This window comes from Petaurus breviceps, unplaced genomic scaffold (assembly GCF_028583685.1).
Source record: "Petaurus breviceps papuanus isolate PSGF00001 unplaced genomic scaffold, PetGlider_PUasm1.0 90919, whole genome shotgun sequence".
Taxonomy (NCBI): domain Eukaryota; kingdom Metazoa; phylum Chordata; class Mammalia; order Diprotodontia; family Petauridae; genus Petaurus; species Petaurus breviceps.
Window position 1 is genome coordinate 4771092 of NW_027187378.1, and position 25545 is coordinate 4796636.

The following is a 25545-nucleotide window of genomic DNA, read 5'->3' on the forward strand; positions in this document are numbered from 1 at the left end:
CACATCTGTAACATGAAAAATTAAGCTAGATAATCTCTAAAGTCCCTCCGGTTCAAAGTCTAAGTTCTGCCTTCAGAACCAATCGGTTTGGCGGGGGGGGCAGGGATTCCAAACCTGGGCATGGTGGGCTGGAAGTATGGCACAACCCACTGGCTCTCTTGGATCCTTGGGCGTCAGTAAAAGAACCCGACTGCCACTCTAAGAACACAGTGTGTTCGAGTTCGTCACCGGCTCTGAAAGCTCTACAAGTTCCCTTACTGCCTGTTGCTTTTCACTCTGTTTGGATGCCAGGTCTGGGGAAACTGGCCACTTGGTGAAAGGGATTGGTTCTGAAGGCAGAATTTAGACTTTGAACCGGAAGGGACTTTAGAGATTATCTAGCTTAATTTTTCATGTTACAGATGTGGAAACTAAGGTGGGAGTAGTGAGTTGCCCAGGTCACACAGGTAACAATCTCAGAATGGCAGAATGGTAGGTCCTTGACTCCAGATTCAGTGCACTTCTCCCTATCCTCCCCACCCCCAACTGACCTGGGTATGTGCAAGGTCTATCTTTTCCCATGGGAAAAGATGGGAGGCTGAGAAAGCCAATTTTGGGAGGTAAGGAAGCTGGGGAGCACCTGTCATCCCAGTCTTACCTGAACCTGAGTTTCTAGGGTCAGATTCATCTTCTGGGACTCTCTTTGAACTACATAAATTACTTTTCCCAGATCATCACCTTCTCGGTAGTTGGACTTTCTTCCTCCCATGACAACGATGGGTATGGGGGCAAAGTGTTATATGGGGAAAGAATGGGTTTGGGAGGGTGGTATTGAATAGAATGAATGCAAGTTCCTGTTTCAAACTAAGTGATTGAACATGTCAAGACTGTTTCTGACATAACTTTACTTTTTCCCCCCTCCTGCCCTTATAATTTCAATAAGCACTTTTTTTCTGGCTAGTTTATGACACTTGACAAATCAGAGCCCTGGATGGAAAGGCATGTGCAATAATGACCAAGAAGCCACTGGGCATTTCTCTTAGACCTTCTTCTTTTCAGTTGTCCAGGGCTAACCCTATAGGTCCTTTCTGGCTTTCAGCTCTCAGGTCACTTGGGGATACTTAAGATTAAATATTATTCAGATGGGAGGAATCTTGACTGCACCTTAACCTGTCCTCTTCTAAAAGCAGCTTTAATGTCTTTATGTATAAAAAGAAATGTTTTAAAGAGAGGATGATCAGTAAGGGTAAGTTTACTGGTTATTACTAATATAGAGATTATCCTTAAAATCAGAAAGTTTTTTTAATTATTGAAAATATACTCTAAATCTAAGTCTTTTGGAATTTAGGCATTTCTGAAATTTTAATGACTTTTTCACTCTATTTTCATGCTGGTCAACAGTTTCACTGTTCACTGTTCACTATCAGTTCACCTGACATCACAATTGATGCAGTAAAATCTAGGATAATAACATTAATAATAGCTGACATTTATAAAGTACTTTAACATTTTCCAAGGACTTGACCACATTTGATCTTCACAACAATCCTGGTGAGGTGGGTATGAATATAATGTAGACAGACTTATAGGCTGAAATATGTCTACTAGTTTAACATTATTGGAACAGTTTTTAATATCTTCAAGATTTCTGGTAATCATATTTTCTACATGATGCTTTCTTTCCTCATAGCCTCATGAAAAGTCATAAAAATAATGTTCTGTGGAAAAGTAAATTTGGCGGGTTTTTTTATGAGGTGTTTGCTATCATTAGAATAACCTTGAGTTTGCCTTCTCTGACAGGCTAGTAACATAATGAGAGAAACAGCTGAGGAAATGGGAAGGGGGGGGTGCAATGTGGATGTTATTCTCAAAGGTGGAGAGGGAGTAGGGCTTAAAGCACTATACTAAAGGGTAAAAGAGATAGGGGATTTAGAAGGCATGCTTTACTGAATATCTTGGATACAAAGGGATTGCTAAAACCAATACATCCAATCTTTTGAGAAGTATTAGAACCATGTTTTATTATGTTGTGTGCTAAATACAAAGATTTCTCCTAAGCAACATGATGAGTTTAACAGCTTTGTTCATATTTCCCCTGGTTTTGTCCTTTGTTATAAAAGTTTTATATTCTTCCTGACTGAAATGATATTACAGCAGTTTACTTGGCTATCTTACTCTACAAAGGCATGAAGAATGGTGTCAGGCCACATGGAGGGATCCTGACCTAAATAAATAAAGGAATTTATTTGCTGCTTTTATAGCAACAGACAGGATCAAAAATAATTTTAAATTCTGAAGTAACAGGTGTATTTTAAAATCTAACTGGAGGCAGACTTGTCCTTACAACAGCCACAAAAAACAGCATGTGTTAAGTACTTTCTATATACTAGGGACTTGTAGGCAATTGATAAATAAAATCAAAAGCAAAATTGTCCCTGTTCTCAAAGAGCATATGTTCTTCTAGGGGCACAGGAGAGAGGGGAGGACAATATGTACATAGCAAGACAGACAGATAGCAAGGTAGATAGGTTGATTGTAGACAGGGAATGGGAAGGGAGAATACTTAATCATAGCAGGATCAGGAAAGGAAGTGGAACTTGAGTTGAACTTTGAAAAGAGCTAGGAATTCCAGGAGGCAGAGGTGACTGGAGAGTATTCTAATTGTGGAGGACAGTTTATACAAAGACACAGGGGCACGAAATGGAATGTTAGGAACTGGGAACTTCAAATAGGCCAGTGTGACTAGAGTTAAGGAAATAATGAAGGATGTTACTATCAGTCACTGGTGAAATCAGTCTACAGATAACTTGAAGATAAATTTTGCCGGGCTTTAAATGTCCAATCCGTTATTAATAAAATAATGTCAATTATTCCTAGAGAGGTAGGCTCAGTGAATCCTTTCTTAGGTATCATAAACTTGATTTTAAATCCTACATAATGGCAAGCTAGAAAGCCTATACCTACATTTTTTTTTGTTTTCACTGTTTAAAAAAAAATAAAAACAAAACTATGAAAGTAGAAGCCAGAAGGAACTATACCAAGGAATTTTTATTTACATAAATGGTAGTAAATTAGCCTTCACTTCTAAAGCGTACTTCTATAGAAGGTCTGTTGTTTTTGGCTATTGAGACTTGCAACTGATCTAACAGTAGTCAAGATTATTTTTACAGTTGCTTAGTTTGTTTTTGTGTCATCTGAAGTGTTCTTGTATTCCACTGTTGTAAGATGTTTAATCTGGCCATTTTTCTACCTTTGACACAAGGCAAGGAACATTAGTCCCATTAACCATTCACCTTTTAAAAAGCAATCATCCTTAGTGGCCTATATTGAGAAAAGAAAGTTGAACTTTGAGTAATAGGAGTAATGAGTAATAAGAACATATGTACACACTGCACAGCTATGAGTTTTCAATCGTGTGTGCAGAGCGGTTTATGTGTCACCTCCCCTGTTGTACCGGGAGCTCCTTGAGGGCAGGGATTGTCTTCCTTCTCTATGTATTCCTTGTGCTTAGCACAGTGCTTGACTCCTAGAAGATGCTTAATAAATGTTTATTGACTGACTTGTATATTGGTAGGCCAAATGAATGCTGGAGTAGATCTGTAGTATTTCCTTCCTCCTCCAATACTTGCTACTTATATGACCTTAGTCAAGACTCTTCATCTCCCTGGGACTCAGTTTCATCATTTTAAAATGAGGAAGTTGGACTAGTTTCTGAGATCCTTTCCAGCTCCATGTCTCTCTATTTTGTGTCTGTCTGTCTCTCTGTTTCTCTCTTCGTGTGTGTGTGTGTGTGTGTGTGTGTGTGTATAAATCTCTATATCTCTCTATATAATTCTATTGGGTTATTTTGTCCCATTAAAAAAAAATCTTCGCCCTGTCTTAAAAAAAAAAATTACCTTTTGACCTAGAGCTGAAAGCTTAAGTTCACTGTCAAAAGCTAAAAGCTACTGATTTTGTTGTTGTTGCACCTTTAGCCCTTGGAAGGACAGTAGGGGGTGTGAGTGTGAGTGTGTGTGTGTGTGTGTGTGTGTGTGTGTGTGTCTGTGTCTGTGTCTGTGTCTGTGTCTCTGTGTGTTTGGTTTTTTCCCCCTCAGTTATGGCTCTCACTAGGGAGCAGTAAGGATGTTCTGGCCATCACCAAGATTCCAGGTGGCAACTCCCTACTCAACTTCATTCACATTTATAAGTAAACTAAACTTGAGCAACATTTTTAAAAAATCAATACAGAAAACCTTTTTAGAGTAACAGTTAAAGGACTCTACCTCTGCAATATCATCCCTTATCCTTTCCCTTAAAAAAAAAAATCCCAGTTACTTGGTTTTCATAAGAAAGTATAAGCTTCTTTCATTCACTTGCTTAAAATTTTGCAGAAAAAGCCCATCCACCTTGTTTATACTCAACTTCCCAGGTTTAGGACTTGGTCCTAAATCCCCCCAGCTATTCTCCAAGATCAAAGTATCTTCTTTTTCATTCTCTCCCTTTCTCAGATAACATGTGGAAAAAACTGCCGGGGAGGATGAGAAAAAGGTACCATCTTCATGTCTTTCTGTCTGGCTTCCTGCTCTAAGAGCTGCAAACTAGGAAGACAAAAGACTGTCCTTCTGCCTCAGAAGCACAGAACCCCTAATCTCAAGTACTGATTTTTTCACTTTGCTCCCTAGCTCTCCCTTCTCTTCTTTAGGTTTGAGGTTGTTTATTTGATTTTCATTTACATGCAATGCTGATGCCAATTTTCAGGTCTGGTCCGATTTTCCATAGCAACCTCTTAACAACCTGCTTGTTTTACAAACTGCCTTGGAAAGTTTAAAGGGATGACATCCTCTATGACAGGACACTTCAAAAAGAAAATAAACAAGTTTCACTCTGCTCCTAAGCTAAAAGTGTGGATCTATTTGTTTCTTCTTGCAAGAATATAACATATTGTCATTTTTTTAAATCTCCCTTCTGCCCCCCACCCCCCAGCTTATCAAGGGCATGGGTGTGTACAATCACCAATGACAAGTACAACATGGACAACTTCTATGGCTTGCTTTGCTATAGTATTTCAGGGAACTCCCTCCTCCACAGAAGTTCAATTAAACCAACATTTCTTAAGTGCTTGGAAGTTTTCCAAATTTAGTGGAAGAATTTAATTTCAAAGTTGGATTGTTTTAGCTTGGAAGCTGAAAGAAATCTTAATATTATGTCTCACCTTTATCACTTCTGATTCACGCCCAATGTTTTCAACAACTGTCCTTGATAAAAATGGGTTTTTTTCCCCCTTATACATCTAACTTAAATATTTTATGCTTTAAATTAAAGTCATTTTGGGTTTTTTTTGTCTGCAGTAGGAGGTGGGGGGGAAACAGAATACCAGCCTCTCTTGAAGACTTTCCTTATACACCACCTGAAAATCATAAATAACCCTTCTACCTTCTCCCAATTCTTTTCACAGAATCATTGTCATGTAGGTAGTGCAAATTTCCTATTTTATATATTAAAAACATAACCAGTGGGCTTACTTTACAATCCTTTGATCATCTTTGTGGTTCTTTTATTTCTGCCTCTCCTTGAGGGCAGATCTTTCTTTTGCAAGGCTTTGCTCAGGGTTTGAATACTATGTACAGAAAAGGATAATATTAAAATTCCCTCTTCCAATGGCTGCCAAGGATGCTTTTTTCTTATTTACCTCTACTACACTCAATTGTCTAAATGTGAGCTTGTTTTGGGGGGGAAGGGGTGTCATTTTAAAAGTCCTAAACTTATTTTGTGTGCAGAGAAAGGACAAGAGAAGGAGATTTGTTAATTTAAAACCACCAATTTTTACTTCCCTTCTTATTATATTTGGGCCTTCTCTTTTTTTCTGTAAGTACTCTATAAATAACCATGAACATATGTGGGATAAAATGGATTCATTTTACTATGATACCTGTTAATTCAAAAGGTTAGAGTATGATTCTAATGATTCCCTTCATTACTTTCCAGAACCTGCTTCTCTTCTTCTGGCCATTGTTTTTTGAAATACCTACCAAAAGATGATAAACGTGATGAGATCGTCCCCAGTGCAATAAAAACAACGCAATAAATGTGGCCTAGTAATGTTGGGAGATTCCATTTACCTTTATGTGTAAAGGATGATACTTGGTGATAGTGGTGCATCTAGAACTACAAGAGTGGTGAAGTTTAGAATAGAAAGTTCTAGGGATAGAGACAATTGGCAGAGTGTCAACTTAGTTCTTGATGGCTTATCCAAAGTTTTATGTCAGAATTGTAGGTTGCTAGTAACTAGGGTGAAATTAGTGTGATTTGGGTGGAAAGGTACTTCAGGATATATCTGAGGTGGAATGTAATAATCCCTACCAGAACTGTTATAAAGAGAATCCCCAAATTTCAAGTGTCATGGGTGACACCTGCAATTTAGGGAGTCTTAATATAGTCCCATTTTAGAAGGTGACAAGTCATTTATCTTTGGAGAAACTGAAATGTGGTCAGTTGTTTTTGGTTGACAGGATGGGTAGTGGTGGGGAGTCCCCAACTGTGAGTGGGAACATTTGCTATTTGCAGAAGGAGACAGCCTAGGGTTCCTTGACAAATATAGTACAGCATCAACTCCCCAAACACAGACTTGTGTGCGTCATTTGTGAACTTAAAAGAAGGAAAAACAAGCTAACAGTGTTAACTACTTCTTCATGGCCTTGGAGACACTTCTAGAACATTCCCTTCCATGCATTCTGTTACCCTAAACCAACTTCCATAGTACTCTTTCTATTGTTGCTAACCCCATATTATTTTTGCTGCAGCAGCAGGTAATACCACCCATGAAGGAAAGGACATTGCAAGTCTGTAGAGAAAATAACAGTTCTACTCTCTTAATATACTTTTTAAAAATGACTACCTGTAGGGCGGCTAGGTGGCGCAGTGAATAAAGTTCCAGCCCCGGAATCAGGAGGACCGGAGTTCGGTTCCAGCCTGAGACACTTAACACCCACACAAAAAACCCAGCTGTGTAACCTTGGGCAAGTTACTTAACCCCAATTGCCCTCCAAAAGGCAAAAAAATAAAAAAAGTGACTACCTGTGACCAGCCCATGGTATCAGTTACTTTGAGATGTGGTTCTTGTTGAATTGTTTCAAACTTGCTTGACTCTTCATGTTTCCGGGCAGCAATACTGGAATGGTTTACCATTTCCTTCACCAGCTAATTTTACAGATGAGGAACTAAGGCACATATGGTTAAGTGGCTTGTCCAAGGTCACCCAGATAGTAAGTATCTGAGGCCAGATTTGAACTGAGGAAGATGAGTCTTCCTGACTCCATGCCTGGCACTCTTATCCACTGAGTTGCCTAGCTGCCCTACATTGAGGCAGAACACTGAACAGCAGCAATGGTAAGCACAACATCAGAGCTTAGTTTAGTATAGTTTTAGACATTTTCCCACCCTCTTTCAGTGAGAATGGCTTGTGTAAGAAATATCTGTGAAGACAACAGATTATTTTATAGTTTCTCACAGTATGATAGACGGGATATTGAGACTTAGAGTCAGAAGAACTTCGTTCAGATCATGCTGCTTACTCTTTTTAGCTGTACCAGTTCAGCCTACAGATCTACAGATGTGTCTACAGATCTAATTCAGATTTAAGTCAATTGAACAGGCAGTTATAAGCATCTAGTATGTGCCAGTTACTGTTCCACAAAATGGAGATACAAAGAGTCCCTCCACCTCCAGTCTGAAGGAGTTTCCAATGGACTGGAAGGGATAGCAATATGTAGGCAGAGAAGTAGATACGAAGTAATTTGGAGGAGTTAACTAGCAACTAGGTGGATGACAAAAGGCCTGGTGAGGGAAGTGACACCCTGAGTCAAGCTTTGAAGGAAATTAGATGTTCCAGGAGGTGAAAAGAAAGAAGTGAATGCATTCTAGGCATGGGAGACAGCCTAGGAAAATGCATGGAGATGTAAAATGGACTAGCAGATGTGAAGAACTCCAAATGGGCCAGCCCACAGAGTTTTGGAAGAAAGCAATATGTAATCATACTGGAAAGATAGGAAGGGGAATGGCTGTGAACGGCTTTGAATGCTCAGTGGAAGTTTGGATTTTATAGTAGAGGCATTAAAGAATCAGGGAAAGCAATGAACAGAGAAGTGACATGGTTAGACTCATGCTTTAGGAATATTAATAATTAATTAATTAGTTTAGTGGAGAATGGATTAGAAGAGAAGAGAAATGATGCAAGAAGACCAATTAGGAGACTGTTATAAATGTCTGGGTGGTGGGTAAGGAAGGTCTTAAGTAGGTTGGTGGCCATATAAATGGAGAGGGAAAGGGTGGATGAAAATTTAGAGACTAATCCTCAATTTTCTCATCTGCAAAATGTGGATACTATTACTACCTATCTCAAAGGGGTGAGAGTGGGAAAGTGCTATGTAAGTGTGATCTGTTATTTCTATTTGATAAAAGTTATTAATAATAATAGCTCACATTCATGTAACACTTCATAATTTACCAAGTATTTTCCTTACAGCACTTGATAAGGGGCACAAATATTCCCATTTTATGAATAGAAAACAGCCACTAAGCTCAGAGATAAAATATATCTATATATACTTTTTATAGAATATAACATTGTTTCATTTGAAATTCAAGTCAACAAACACTGATTAAACACCTGTATGTATAAAGCACTGTTCAAGGTATTGGGAATACACAGACAAAAAAACTGACACTGTCTCTTCCCTCGGGAAATTTATGAACTCCTAGGAAGGTTATGCTAGATTAAGATGATCATAATAGAAGGTAGAGAGAAAAAGTGGGATCCAGATAAAGTACCATGAAAAAACTTGAAGAGGAAGCATATACTTGCAGTTGGGAATCAGTGAAGACTTTATGGAGAAGGTAAAATGTAAACTGAGCCTAGAAAGAAGAGAACACATGGAGATGGGGGACAGCAAGAGTCAGCAAAGTACTAGACAGAGCCCTGAACATGGCATTGGGAAGACTTGATTTCAAATCCCACCTCAGGCAATTAAGAGCTGTGTAATCTTGGTTAAATTACTTAAACCTCTCTGTACCTTAGGTCCCTTATTTGTAAAATGAAAAGGTTGCTCTTAAGGCTTCTGAGGGCCCTTCCAGCTTTAAATGTATGATTCAATAAGACTTGGGATGATTCAAAGTACACGTACTTTTTAATTTATCAAGTGTCACCCTTTCTTTTCAAAATGTAAAAACTGTAGCCCAAAAGAATTTCCAAATCTGAATAATCTCATAGGGCTCAACTCTCTAGTTAATTTCCACATATAGTTGTTTATATTCTAAAAGGAGAAAGGTGTTTTAACAAAAGTATTGGCCCAGAAGACCATCCACATTGAGAACAGTTGCTCCCCTACCCCTTCTCTATTATTTGATGAAACAGCTGCTGGTATCCTCCTTCCTGTGGCCCCCATGCCCTGTTTCATTGCTAGGAAGACCTAGACTACCATGTACCTTATAGTCTAACAATTTGGAATTAAGTTTTGAGCACCAAAATGAATTTGGACACAAGTTTGTGGACAGAATCCTATGAGTTTTCAAAATGTATAATAATGAAAAATCCCACATCTTTGTAAGCAGATATGTTTCCCATGAGATGAGGGGATGTTTTAGTAACCTGACAAAAAAGCCAAAATATAACAAGTCCTGGAGACAGTTAAATTCAATTCAATGGATATGCCTGGCCCTAGCCTGTGCTAGGCATTATGGGAAACTACAAAATAAAGAACATATTTCCTCCCTTCCTAGCACTTGTAGTTTAATAAAAAGGAGCTAGCAATCATGTAGGTTCTGTGTCTTACCTACTGTCCCAGCCATCTTCAAAATCAGTTCCTTTCACCATAACCAAACTGATCTTATAATGATTGCCACCAAATATTTGCACACAGTAGGTATTTATTGAATAAAACAGATAGACATAACCATTTGATAATCACATGCCTCATGCTTATGAATTATCATTTAGTCAATTCCTTAGGCACACACATACTTGAGGGAAAGAATATGTTGCTATAAATGTGGGCTGTGGTGGACTTAGAATTAGGAAGATCTGAGTTCAAATGCATCTCAGACAGCTGTATGACCCTAAGTAAGTCACTTAACCTCTTAAGCCTCAGCTTCTTCATCCATTAAATAGTAATGATAATAATAGCACTTAATTCACAGGATTGTTGTAAGGAAACTACAAAGTAGAAGACACATTCCCTTCCTCCCTAACACTTAGAATTTAATAAGAAAGGAGCTTACAAATCACATGAGTTCTATGTCTTATTTATATTTGCAGCCCTAGCCATCAACACAGTGGCACTGGGTCTGCAGTCAGAAAAAGTTGAGTTCAAATGTGACCTCAGATATTTACTAGCTCCGTGACCTTGTAAAGCCAAGCACAAGCAGCTTTCCAGAGGACTACTGCTGTGAACAGCTTTCAGGCTTCTGATTACATAGTATAGTGAACTCTCTATTTATTCAATAACAAATCAGAGCAAAACATTCACAGAAAATCAAAATACAGCATTCACCATGTCACAACTCAACACCTTATCACTAAAAAGGTTTTTTTCATAGTTTTCACCAAAGTGGTCACATAGTTTTAAACAAAGTATAATCATTTAGTAACTCAATCATTCAATCATCCTTAAGGAAGCTTGCCTCCTAATTTCATAATCAGTCACTATTCAGTATCCTATTTCATCAGTCACTACTCAGAAAATTTCATCAGTCACTACTCAGTACCCACAGAGAGGTCTTTTCATCTTGACTCAAGGCAGGCTTTCAGCTCCCATGGCTCCTCTTCCATGGTCCCAACTCCTGCCCAAATCTAACCAATTGCCATCTGAGTTCAAAGGCAGACAGCTCCCAGTTCCTAGTCCAGCTCTCCATGCAGTTCCTGCTTCACATCAGAGCTCACAGTATCCAGTCCACCTCAAGTCCTTCATAGTTTCTGTTCCTGGGAAGAGAAAACTTAACAGAGCCACAACAATATCTCCACACATCAAGCTTAGCAGAATTACAACAGTATTCACACACATGGTTGGCACTATCATCTCAATTCACTTTCTGCCTGTGAAATCAACATAGGCCCAAAACAGACACCACAGTCATGCTTCCTCTGGCAGCTCAGACCGGCCCTCAAAAGTCTTCAGCAGCTCTAGCACCATGAGTTCAAGTTCTGCCACCGCAAGTTGGTGTTTTGCCACCACAAGTTCCTTTCTCAAAATCAAAAACTTTCTCCATCTCCATTCTTTTTTTTTTTTTAAAGCAATTGGGGTTAAGTAACTTGCTCAAGGTTACACAGCCAGTTATTTCTGGGTGTGGTGCTAAGTATCTGAGGCTGGATTCAGTCCCCAGGTCATCTCGACATTGGGGCCGGTGCTCTGACTTGCTGAGCCACCTGGCCGCCCCAATGTAATATTGTTTATGTCTTACTGTATTTTTATTTTGTTATGTATTTTCCAATTGCATTTAAATTTTTTTTTATTTTTTTGCTTTTTGGAGGACAATTGGGGTTAAGTGACTTTTCCAAGGTCACACAGCTAGTTTTTGTGTTAAGTGTATGAGGCCAGATTTGAACTCAGGCCCTCCTGACTCCAGGGCTGGTGCTCTATCCACTGCACCACCTAGCCACCCCCATCTCCATTCTCAAAATCAAAATCACTTTCTCCAGCCTCCAGGAGGCTTGCTCCAAGAAATTTTGTCTCGGTTCTCAATTCTCATTTCTCTTCTCAGTTCTTCTCAATTCTCAGTTCAGTCTTCAGTCCAGCAGTAGCAGCCCAGCCTCCAGAAGCTCACTGAGAGAAATTCTTTCTCTCTCTCACTCTTCCTAGCAGCAGCTGTTCTTCTTCCACATTGCTTACTCTAAGAAATTCTGACTCTCCCAGCTGGGGTTTTTCCTTATATATGGTATTAGCTCCTTCCTGTTCAGCCCCTTCCTGTTATGTCAGCAACAGGGGTTCATACCTTCTGTTTCTTTAACAGTGGCTTGATATAATTAGCTTGACGCTAAGTACCTGTTAGCTTGTCAACACAAAGGGATCTTCAAATTTCGTTGCTATTACAGACCTCAGGCAAGTCACATAACTTCTGTCTGCCTCAGGTTTCTCAACTGTAAAATGGGGGCAATAACAGCACCTACCTCCCAGGATTGTGGTGAGAATAAAATGAGATAATTTTTGTAAACCATCTAGTAAACCTTAAAGTGCTATATAAATTCTAACTATTAAGATCACGTGAGATAATATCCATAAAGCCAGAGGTAGCTCACCTCTCAGTGGAGAGAGGGTGCCATTTGTTAAGTGCTTAGCACAGTGCCTGGTACATAGTAGGTGCTTAACAAATGTTTGTTCCCTTCCCCTCCCCCAAAGCACTTTGCGAACCTTAAAGCATTATATAAATGGTAGCTATTATTATTCTTAGTAAATCCACAAAGAGATTCCCTCCAAAGGTTTTTGTAAGACCATGAGGGGGTGGCAGAAGCAGTGTGCTTTCAGATTTAATATTCAAGCCTGCCCCAAGGCCGCTATAAACCCAGCTTCATGATGGTGTCAGGGGAACCCCAATTTCCAACCGAGAAACTAGCAATAAGCCTATTAGGAAATGTCCTGGGAGCTATCAATACCAACTGTAGGCTCCAGGCCCAAATGCAATTTAAAAGGCCAAGAGAGATGCTACAGCTATAGGAAGACTAAAATTAAAATAGAAAACATGACCTACAGTCCTAGAACTGTAATGTGTTAGGTGCTTACTGCAATCAAAAACATTTCAAAAGGGCATTGACTAAGTGTGCAAAAAGCATGGTGAATAATTTCTGGGCAAATTTCTTTTCTTTTCTTTTCTTTTCTTTTCTTTTCTTTTCTTTTCTTTCCTTCCTTCTTTTATTCCCCTTTAAATTACTAGATTTAATAGAGAGTATACAGAAATAGACTATGGTATTGAAATTCCCACCCCGAATTTCATCATTTATCATTCAGAACTTATTATTATTACTATTGTCTTGTGATTTTGTTGCATTTCCAAATGAAGTAAAGTAATCTCTTCTTATTGCTGGATTTTCTTCTCAATTCGCCAAACTACTTCTTTTAACAGGTGTTTTTCTAATAGGGTGCTTTGTCCCATGAAAGTCTAGACTCGGCTGTGAGACTAGGTTTTCAGACAGTATGTGGTTTCTGACGAGAGAGGAAAAGAAAATATCCGTTCATTATTTAGCCTATTTAAAGCAAGGTATGCAGAACTGAATTTTTTTCTGGAATAATGAATTGAGCAGAAGGTTAAGCTAGATGAGCCTGGATGAATTTGCTACTATTTTAGATATTCAGTTCCCCCAGTGCTGATAAGTGATTCAGTCACCAAAAGCGTAGTCCTGGGGTAAGTCCAGTAGTGACCAGCTGAGCGGTTTTTATTGCAGATGCCTTCATTATCAACTTGCATTGGGGGCCACCATGCCATTCTGAAGTAATCCTTTATGTTACAGTGGATTCTCATTTATATACAATCAACTTTGCCTTTCCTTTAATATAGGACTAAAGTTCTTCTGTTTCCCCTCAACACTTAAACCAATTATGATTGCCCACAGCTCTAGCATCTGTAAATACTTAAAGATCTCCTGGGATTTCAGAATTCAAGTGTCTTAAATGAAGAAGTGATGTCTTTGTGGACATTGGTGGTACTGTGTGTAACTGATCCCAGCACTTAATCTGGACTTGGCTCTCAATAAAAATGTTTACTCCACAAATAGGGTAATACCATGTCAGTTAATATTAGTGGGGATATGAACTTGGTTTGCTTTATTTCAGTGATGCTGCCCTTGAAATTATTCAATTGTTTTTGTCCTGATACAAGGTAAGTCCAAGGGATGGGGTTGAAGTTCTAAAATATAACTTAATTAGTGAGGAAAATAATCATGTAGAGTGGAAGGGGCTAGGACTTCTGGTTAACATGCTAGGAGAGTTTGAGAATGTGTAACCACAGTGATGTTTATTAAATGGAATGTCCATCTCATAGGAGTCTCAAAGGTATTCTTTATTTTAACAAAAAGAAGTTATTGCTTCACTTTATTGTACATGATGTCCTATAAAGAAGATATATGTCCATGATTGGGCTTTGAAAGAGGACCATGGGGCCTGTTCCATTTAAAGGGAATGAAGTCAAGCAGTAAATTCACTGGTCACTCTTTTCATATGGACTGTATCTCAGCCAGCAGTTGGTCTTTGATGTTTTAACAATAGAACTTGGGCATAGAGGCAGATTAGGACCCCCATAACACAGAAACAACGAGTCTGCATTCATTAAAAATTGGAGAGAGAATAATCTCCAGTATAGCAGGCACACTGATCCCAGGAAGATCTCTAAACCTCTGTTTCTCTTTCCTCGCAACTAAGACCTTTTCATCTTTTTGCTTGTGTATTTATTTTTTAAATTTATCTTTGCCTTCTTTGTGTTAACCTGTATATGATTTGAAATCCACCATTTATAAATGACTGAGCATTTTTAAAATTTGTACTCAGTTGGAGAAACTGAATCACCTAGTGCATGGTTTTCTCAAGGTCACATCTAACAACACAGCCAAATATGGGCCCAGAGATCTTGACATGATGGCTCTACACAAGTCTCCAAGCTAGAATTGACAATAGCTAATTTGGTAGTTTCAGCCATTCACATAGTCAATTCCTATCACGGCAGCCAAATTGATCTTTTAATGATTCCCATCAATCACTGAGACAACTTAAATGATAAGATTAGCCAGGCCTCAGTCATTTAGGGGTACTGGGTGATGTGGTAGGGAACCAGGGAGAATAAAGATAAGTTTGTTAACATTTTGAAAACTAGAATGCAAATTGGCCTGACTAAATGAGAGAAACAATCTGTTTTTTTTCTTTTAAAACATAATAAAATTCAATTGGATGAGAGTGAAGTAGTTGACTTAAGAACAAATGACACCAAACAAAGTTACGGAAGAGGGAAAAGACTAGCCAACTGCAGAAAAAGATCTGTGGGGCATGATGGACTACAGTCTAATGAAGTATCATTGATACAGTTCACTTATGTAAAAAGCAAACTGATACTGCCCTTAAATACAAGTTATTTTAAATTCCAACCAGGTATTTTCCTTCTCCACAGAAAACCAAGAGGAAATAGACTGAATTGCAAATTGCAGCCAGGGAAGATTTGGCTAGACAGATAAAGGGAAGGACTTCCAGGAAGCAACATTAATTAATCAATGGACAATGGAATATGACTAATAAGAAAAGCTGTGGAACTTCTTTACTGAGCCATAGCTATGGAGCTAGCAAGGAGCTCAGAGGCCATCTTGTTCAACCCCCTAATTTTATAGACAAGGAAACTGAGACTCATGGAGATTAAGGGAGTTGTCCAAAGTCACAGGGTCAGTAAGCATCAGAGATGAGGCTTGAACAAGATTTGACACCAGAGGCAGTACGTTTTCCATTGTACCACACTGCCTCCTTCATTGAGCAGCCCCTGTTTCTCTTATTTCTCCCTCTCTCCTAGGAAGTGAGGATCAGAGATGAGAGGAAATTCACTCGAAGGGGAAAATGCTTGTGATCTTAGGCTTGTCCTCCTAAAAGGATGCATACCATGATTCTGGGCATGATTCCATTCTTACCAGAGCATCACATTCTTAAAACCATTCTGTTCCCCTAAACAGAAGTGAAAGTGTCTAAGAGAGAACATGAAGTAGGAAGATGGAAAGAAATATATGTGTGGATCTTGGCTGGGTTGCAATTTGTGGTGGAGACTAATCTTGCACTGACAGCACCTTGAGGAGGAAGACGCGTTAAGTCATTTCCACCTCTCATTTCTAAGGGGCTGGGCTGTTCAAACACTGCCCCTTTACTCTGCCTGATTCAGGCCTTTGAGAGGAGATGGCTCTCTCAACACAAGAGACCTGTTAAGACTATCCATTCTCATTGGAAATGTTCAGCACATCCATCGGGCATCTGTTTTCTTAGTGTTTGCAACATGCTGGGTTCCAGATGGAGGGGATTCCATTTAACCAGATGGCATGCTGCTTCATCATTTCTTCTTTCAGGTTCTTTCCCATCCCCCTCCTTCTTTTCCTATTACATGGGTAGACATACACCCTTTTTAGAAAATGCACTGATTGCAATGAGGTAGAATTTATGTCTTTCCATATGCATTCTCACACTGTCAATGGGAATGGAATTTGTTCTCTGTTGCATTTCCCTCTAGAAATAAAGTTCAAAACAAATAGACATCAAAGCTTATTACTTTTCAGGGCAAAGGTCACAGAATCTTATCACTGCTGAGCTTGAGTATCTGTCCCAAATTTCTTGTTTTACAGATAAGGAAACTGAGGCATGGGGGACTAAAGTAACTTGGCGAAAGTCACATGGTATGTTAAGTTGCAAACGTGGGGGCTAAGGATCAAGGTTTTCTAAAGCTTAGTAGACACTCTGCTCTGATAGTTCTTTTACAAGGAAATTTGTTCTTACCTTAGTAATGTTAGTAAGAGCTGGACTGAAATAATGTGCTACAGTGAAAAGACCACTGGATTTGAACCTGGGAGAACCTCTATTCTAGTCCTGGCACTGATGCTAGCTGAGTGACCATAAGCAAGCCAGTTCATTTCTCTGAGCCTGTTTCCTCATTTGTAAAAGGGGGGATAATAACAACAGTGCCTGTCTCACAAGGTTATTGTGAAGATCAAGTCAAAAACATCTTGAAAGGAATATAGTTGTTAGCCATTATTTTTATAATCACTTAATAGGAAGAAGCAGGTTAAAGCTTCAGAGATGCTAATCAGAAATTTTCCCTAGTCTTCCTTTTAAAAATTTTATTTATTTTTTTTTGAAGCATTATACCCATTACTCAGGGAAGTGAGGTACTTGAGTTTTTTGGCATTTTTACCTTTTTTGTTCCTTTTCTAGACAGGAGTGGCCCCTTCTGGTTTGTGTTTTTCATGCTATTTAGAGCACCATGCAAATAGAAACATTGTGGTAACCTGCCAATAAGATGGAGTTGGCTGCTGGGATGGGAGGGACAGACAGAGGGAACACACAGACTTTTTTTTTTTTTTTAAAGGAAGAAGTCAGACAAAAATGACATCATACTTTTCCTTTTTAGTCCAGAGAGAGCAATTCCCAAATTTCATAGTCTTTTAGCACTGGATGGCCTAGGTGTTCTTGAGTATTATAGCCTTGCCACTGTATGTAATCTGTGTCTTAGCCTAATGAGTTGAAATCCTGCCCTGTTTGTTAGATGAGATCCTAAATCTAATACTTTGTTTACCAAGAGAGGTTACAGAATTCATAGGCTCCTAGACCTCATAAGGTCCTTAGAGAATTTTGCTCAACTCCCTCATTTACAAATAAGGAAAACTGGAAGCAAAAGATAAAATGCCTCACCAAAGAACTCATTAGCTGGTCAGTAGGAGTACCACCACTAAAACCTATGTCTTTGGATTCCCAGGCCAGTGCTCTTTCTATAATGCTACACTGCCTACTCTACCACCACTCCCTGCCCCCCACAACCTTGAAAATTTTTAAATTAAATTTGTTTTTTAATGAGAAAAAAAATCTATTTTCTCTCCTTCCCACCAACCCTTGCCATTGGGGTAAAAAATGGAAAACAGATCCCTTGTAAAAAAATTTTATTTTAAATTTATTTTAAAATTTTATTTGTGTGTGTGTGTGTGTGTGTGTGTGTGTGTGTGTGTGTGTATGAAGTCAAGTAAAATAAATTCCCATATTGGCTATATAAAAGAAAATAAGTCTCAGTCTTCTCCCTAAATTCATCACTTCTCTGTTAGGAGATGGGTAGCATGTTTTGTCATTACCCTTGAAAATTTTAAAGACTAAGTTACACAGTCCTACCCAGATGGGTTTAGATGTCTATGATTGGGTTGTTACAAGAGTTGAAAGCATCATGAGACTTTTCAGTCTCATTTCTCTCATCAAAGCTAGCTTTTACCTTAAATGATACACTTCTGCTTTTTCCCCCTACTCATTATTTGTGAAATGTAGTTTTTTCCATCAGGGGAATCTTAGGATACAATCTTGTTTAAGGTAGGAATCAGTGTCAATTTTGTTCATTACAAAGACTAGTGGCTTGGTTCTTATTTCTTATCAAGTCCTGCTCAAACATCCGCACACAGCTGTGTTTGTGTACTTACTTCCTGACCCTGTTGTCCTGCTGATATAAGACCCTGCCTACTAAAACCATACCATGTAGTATGATGGGGTGAGTTTGGAAGACCCCAGGGTCATTCACATATGACCCCCTTCAGGCTTAGAGTTGATGTCAAGAGGCATACCCTTCTCTACTCTGACAGATGGTGAAGCAGTTTAGAGAGCCTAGAATTTCAAACCACCTTCACTACTCTGTCCCCCCCCCACACACACCCCTTTTTAACTTTTACAAAGTATTTCCGTAAGTGCTAATGAGCATGAAATAGTTTGTTCAGTTTTTTTTTTTTCTAGTCATGTCTAACTTTGTGACCCAATTTGGGATTTTCTTGACAAAGATACTGGAGTGGTTTGCCATTTCCTTCTACAGCTCATTTTACAGATGAGGAAACTGAGGCAAACAGAGTAAAGTGACTTGCCCAGAGTAACACAGTTAGTAAATGTCTGAGTTTTCCTGACTTCGGGCTCAGCACTCTATCCACTATGCCATTTAGGTGCCCCTGAAGTAGTTTGTACAAAAGGAAATATTCATTGTATGGTAGAATGAGTGCTAGAATCAGAATCAGGAAACCTAGGCTCTAACATTTACTAACTTCCTGACTCTGGCACATTTACTAGTTTTCTTACACTGGTCAACTCACTTAATCTTGATCCCTCAGTTCCCTCATCTGTAAAATGAAAATATTATGTTATCTCACAGGGTTGTAGTGAGGAAATCCCTTTACAAACTGGAAAGTACTATATAAATGTAAGCTAGCTTTATTAAATTTTATTTAATACTAAATACAATAGTAATAGATTCACAAGATTTTTGGAATACATAGTATATATAATTAATATTGCAGATGTTCATTAGAACCCATTTAAACCAGGGCAGTGAAATCTGTACTGCATCAAACCATAGAACTATATGATTTTGTTTTTGGAAGGTCTCTAAAGAGCTAAATTTTATGAATGCATAAATTGAGGCTCAGAGTAATAAAGCAATTTGACGTAGATCACAGAGTTAGTTGATGAATTAGGACTAGATAACTTTCCTGATTCCCAATACAGTGATCTTTCCTCTACCCCACATTGCCTTAACCAAAGGCCTAGATTCCTTGGAGGTTATACATCTCCTTTATTTGGGTGCATCCAAATTGACATTCCATTCACCTCATTTTTATGTATGAAATTTAGCCCGTTGGCTAAATCTACTGGTGCCAACTCAGCCATGGTCTGGCTGGGTCCACCTACACAAATAATTCAGATAATTGAGGTCAAAAGCTACATTTGCAGAAATATTTATATAGTTATTTTTTGGTCATGGTAACTTGTTAGTATCTATCTAGTTGATGTTTAGCTGCACTTAATTGTTCTCTTACTGTTTTTCTATTACTGGGTTGTTTTAGGCATTGAATATTTCATTCGACTTTTCAGTTTCATTGATCTTATTTCTTATCAAAGTCAGCTCTTGCTCTAGGCCTTGATGCTATATTTCTACTTCTTCCCCTCTCATCACTTCCTTAGTGCAAACTTTTCCAAAAGAGGAGCTCTAGTTTACAGCCCAGTTTAACAAGTCAATTCAAGTCAAGGAGCATTTATTAGTCTCCAGTCATGTGCAAAACACCATGCTAAGTGTTAGGGATACATAGAAAAGGCAAAAAGCAGTTGCAGCCCTCAGGAAGCTCACAGTCTCATGGTGGAGACAATGTACAATTAAAAAATATACAAACAGGACAAACTGGAGATCATCACAGAGACAAGGCACCAGCTTTTAGGATAACTGTGAAAGCTTCTTGCAGAAGGTGGGATTCTAAGGGAGACTTGAAAGAAGCTAGGGGAGCCAGGAGGCAGAGGTAAGGAGGGAAACAAAGTCAGTTGTAGGGGAAAGCCAGTGGAAATCGATGGAACTGAGAGATGGAGTGTGGTATTCAAGGAAAAGCAAGGAGGCCACAACCATTGGAGACTAATGTCAATGGATTGTCGAATACATAAAGGGGAGGAAGGTGGAAGAAGTTTACATTTAAGCCAGTGTTAAGTCCATCAGAGAAGCCTATCCAGATAACAAGTGGGGATTTATTAACTTTAGTGGGGCATTGAACAGAACCAAAGACTGATGTCAGCTCTAGCATAGTCAGTGTGTCACTATCCATTTCCACAACTGTAATGCTTCAGTGCAATAAATACCGCCCCTGTGGTTTAGAAGGCACCTTTTACCAATACAACTAGCAAAGCATTTCATATTAAAAAAAAACCCTATAAATCTGCTTGTAATCTCTAGTAGATAGTAAAGCCAATAATAAGGCAAAGTAAATTTTTTTAAATTTATTCTTTAAAAGAGAGTTCAAAAAGACTTGAATCCAAATAGTTGATCTTTGGTTGGCACTGCCAGCAATTTGGGGGAGGAAAGCAGATGTGCCTGTGATAGAAATAGATATTATTAAAGTGTCAAGAAAATACAGAACTTAATAAATACTGAAAATAATACCAATTTATAATGGCCCCAAGAGAAAATCCACTTCAGGTTGTTGTCAAAAAAGAAAGAGCTGGTCTCTAAATTTTATAAGCTTTTTTTCCTGCAAATTTTGCATAGAATAATTTTGGCATACAGATTTCTTCAGAGACAAGAACAAGAGAAAAGATTTAGCAAACCATACTCACAGAAATATATTTAAAAGATAAAATGCTAGTTTATGCTACTAACAAACATGTTGCTTTGTTTTATGATTCCATAGCTCTGGGGCAAATGAATTGTCCAATTTTCTTTTTTTTTTTTAAATCTGTTTAAAATTTAGTCTTCATACAGGTGATTTCAAATATCCAGTGATACTAATGAATTTGAAGAATGAATTGTTATCCCAAGAATACATTTCCCAAAGAAGTAACTGCAAAGGGGAAGAATAAAAGAGGAAGAAGTGTGAAAATGATAGTTTTATTTTACCCAAGTGTCACATTCAAAAGCATCTGACTTGTTGTGGGTGTGTGTATGGTATTCATTTCCTGTCTGTAGTCTACTGGAATCCCTGTACCCACCCACCCCAGACGTTTGAAATTGAAAATCAAGTCATGCTTCTTTAATCAGCCCTAGGAAACATTGAAAGAAAAAGGGATGGTAGTGGTGGTGGAAGTGAGTTTCTTTTTATGAAAAGTTTCTTTAAAAAAAAACAACAAAAAAAATTAGACTGTGCTTTGATACTCAGAGTGAAAAATCACAGCTCAGAATAGGGAATGCTTGGATTTTCATACTTATTGTTCCAATATCTCATTTCCTAGCCCCTATGTCATTAAATGCCTTCACTACACCACTCCTTTGAGGCTTCTCTTTATTATGATTTTAATTTCAACACCCTGAGGTGATGATGGCAGTAATAACAATTACTAAGATTAAAATTCATAATTATAATAATATCTGGAGCAATATGGCACAGTAGATAGAAAACCAACCTTGGGGCAGGTAGGTGGTGCAGTGAATAGAGTACCCTGGAGTCAGGGGGACCTGAGTTCAAATCCAGCCTCAGACGCTTAACACTTACTAGTCATGTGACTTTGGGCAAGTCACCCAATTGCCCTGCTTTTTCCCCTCCAAAAAGCAAAAAAAAACAAATAAACCAAAAAAAAAAACCCCCAAAAAACAAGAAACTAACCTTGGAGTCAGAAAGGCCTGATTCCAAGTATTTAAGTGTTCCCTCTGGCAAATACTAGTTGTGTGACCCATGGTAAGTCATTTCATTTTTCAGTGTCTTAGACAATGTGCCAGCCTACACTGGTGGAAGTTTTTTCATCAGAGGTTCCTGTTGATTGAAATCACAGATCTGGACCGCCTCTATCTCTGCCCCAAGGAATAATACCCTGAATTTGTATAGTATTTTCAATTACCTTTCACCTATTCCATTACTTTTTATTGGTTTTCCCATCTACAATCTTCTCTCCTTCTAGTGCATCCTATATATCATAGCTAGATTTATTCTTCTAAGGCATAATTCTGACCATTTTACTCCCCTCCTCAAAAATCGTCAAAGATTTTTTGCTGCCTGATAAATAAAATTCAGACTTTCCAGAATTTTCACAATATGGCCCCTATTTTTCCTTCCTAGCCTTTTATTCTACTACTCCCTTAACTTATATTGCCTTTAAAGAAGGCTTGGTCGTAGAGTCAATAGAATGCTAGTCCTGGAATCAAGAAGACCCAAATTAAATTCTGGCCTCAAATATTAACTGTGTGACTCTGAACAAGTCTTACCCTCTGTCTTCCTCAGTTTCCTGGCCTGAAAAATGGAGATAATAATAGCATTTACCTCTCAGGATTGTTGTAAGGATTAAATGAAATAACATCTGTTTAGCACCTAGTACAATGCCAGCACATACATAGCAGGCCACTTCATAAATGGTTCCTTCCTTTTTTTTTCCTTACTCCCTTTATTATAGTCAAAATGAACTGTTTGCAGGGGCGGCTAGGTGGCACAGTGAGTAAAGCCCTGGCCCCAGAGTCGGGAGAACCTGAGTTCGGTTCTGGCCTCAGACACAACACACACACACACACACACACACACACACACACACACACACACATAACCAAAACTAGCTGTGTAACCTTGGGCAAGTTACTTAACCCCAACTGACCTCCAAAAAGGCAAATAATAATAATAATAATAATAATTAATAATAAAATGAACTGTTTGCTCCCAGAACACATTCCTCACTTTCCCCACTTCCGTGCCTTTCTTGATGCTGTTCAGCCTAGAATGTCCTTCTACCCTTTCTCAATCTCTTTAAAGCCTACCCTTCCTTCAGCGTCCAACTTAAATGCCACTTCATCCACCAAGCCTTGATCATCCCTCCTCCCTAGCCAAAAGAGGGATCTCTTCCTCTCATAGTTCTTTGCTTTATGGTTATTTGTGTATTGTGCCCCTGCCCTGAAATCCTAGTCTGATTTCATCACTGTGACATGGACATGACCCTAGGTTTTTAAAGGCAATGTCAGTAGAATAAAAGCTTTGGAAGACCTTAACCTAGAAAGGTCTTAAATATGGGTCCTGCTATGGACTGCTATCTAAACATTAGCTTAAGTAAATTCATGAAGACTGAATACAAGATTGGCTGTAGAGTGACAGATTTTTTTTAGCAGTAACAATTTGAAGACTATCTATCAAGGTACAGTGAGCTATGTCAGTGGAAGATTACTCTCCCTTTCCTCCCATACAGATGAAATCATAGATGCCTGAAGTTGATTATGTGTGCTGGACATTTCTCATCTCCCCTGTTAGATTGTAAACTCTCTCTCTTAGATGCAGTCTGTCAGTGCATCTTCCACAGTACCCTCTGAGAGTAGATACCAATAAATAGACATTTCAAAGGACTTTCACTTCTATTGTCTCATTTGTTTCACCAAAAAAATCTGATGAAGCAAACTATAAAATGAAGGGTTTCTGAGAATGCTTTTGGCATTGAGTCTGTGTACCTATGATCTTGTGATCTTTTCAGAGATGAAGCAACTGAAATGGGAAGATTAAGAGACATTCCCAAAGTTATATGGGGAGGCAATGACAAAGCTTGAGACCAGAACTCAATTCTCCTAACCCTTAGTCCTGTACTTTCAGTAAAGCTCACTCAGCTACATTTTGGTATGTCTGTCAGTAGGCAAGTTAAGGTGGTTAAAGAGGAGTATTGTCATTTAAGGCATCTCTTTAAGATTAGAAATTGCAGAAGAGGTGCTGACTGATTTAGGAGGAGGAGTTTCTTCACCTGGGAATTTCCCATCAATGAAATTTCAGGCCCAATCTCTCATACTGTTACTAATGTAAGTCTCAAATCACTCCAATTTACATTGTGAAACATCAAAGTGTCCTATTCTTTGAAAGACAATAGAAAATAATTTGGGAACTCCTGAATTTTGCCAAACCCACTTCTCTTTTTTCTTGGAGAAAGAAAGGAATGGGACAGGCAACAGATGAAGCAATTTCATGGACATTTGATTTTTCTGTTTCCTATAAATTATCCTTTTCATTTGCCTGGAAAAAAAACTTCCAGAAACCCAGGAAGTGTGATTTAAATAGCATTTTTGGTTCCATTATTAACTTTTGATTGTGTGACAAAATCATATAGTTTGTGTTCCACTTGGGTTAGACATTTTGCAATCCTCTCAGAATGAATTTGCTAGCTGGCATAAACAGAACCATGGACACTTCTATAAGCAGTGAATTTGGTGTTTTGGGGGGTTGGAGTAGAGCTTTTGTTTTTTAGTATTTCACCTTGATGCAAGGAAATGATTGCTTCTTGAAAACTGTAATCCAGACTGTTGAAAACAACCTTCAAAACAGCAGATGGTTTTCAATGTACACTCACTTTTCCAACTGGGAGATGAGGGCTTAAAAAAACTCGCTAGGATAAAAACTTCACAATTATGAAAGACAGCTTGAGCATTAGCATTAAATAAGGGCAGAATCATGTCCTTTTAAAAGAAGAGTTTCCACTTTGTTTTCTAATCACTTTTATCTCTGTGGACTATCAGACTCTTAGACTAAAACCCTATAACCACAAGCAAAATGACATTTCAAATTCTGATGGTCTGAATTCTTTGCTTTTGTGGGTTTGATTCTGAGTTAAAGCTGATACTCCCTTTATGAGCTATTCATGATGCATCAGCATTGTGGTTTCCCAATATGGAACGATCTTGCATTCCATCTTTCTTGCTATACCTAAGCACCAGGTGGGCTACATGGAGGTGACTTCAGCATTCACTGGGGACCTTTTACATTGAATTTAACAACCGAGGAACCTTACTGAATAATTCCAGTCATTAGTCTACTTGAAGACAGAGGCCAGCACTGTCCGTTTGATTGATATTAAGAAAATTATTTTTAAACTAACCCTGGTGATCTTTTGTTTCTTAAGCATATCCTCACTTGGTTTCCTTTTTTACATTATTTTTCATGGCTACATTTGAATTTTTAGCTTTTAGTACTCGAGTTACTCATCTGAAGCAGGTGATTATTCCAAAAGCTGATTGCCAGTTAGAGCTTGAATAGTCCTTATGGGACCATGATTGATTGGAAAACAATAGAATCTTGTCAGCTTTGTTTGACCATTAATCTCAGCAGTGAGACCTCCATGCTCCTCAGGGAGCTATTTTTTAATGTAACATTTTGCTTGACATACTGCTCTGGGGTCAGGCCTTGAAGGAGCTCAGTTCTGGAGAGACCACTCCCCTGTCATCTCCCAGCAGGTGATTTTACAATTAATGAAACTCTAAGAGTTTCTCTGTGGAACAGAGCTTTAGAACTATAGGGTTCATAGACTATAGATTAACAGTCTAATTTCCACTTGGGTTTCACCAACACTTCAGGTTAACTGGAAATTCTTCTCCTCCCCCTACCCCCACTGACCTATTCCTTTCTGTATCTTTTTCTCAAATCTACTTCTG

At 38.5% G+C, this 25545-nt stretch overlaps 1 protein-coding gene across 1 annotated transcript in view; it reads left to right on the top strand.

Moving 5' to 3' along the window:
• Window positions 1–25545, top strand: part of ISM1 (isthmin 1) — a 105640-nt gene that overhangs the window by 971 nt on the left and 79124 nt on the right. The window lies entirely within an intron of this gene.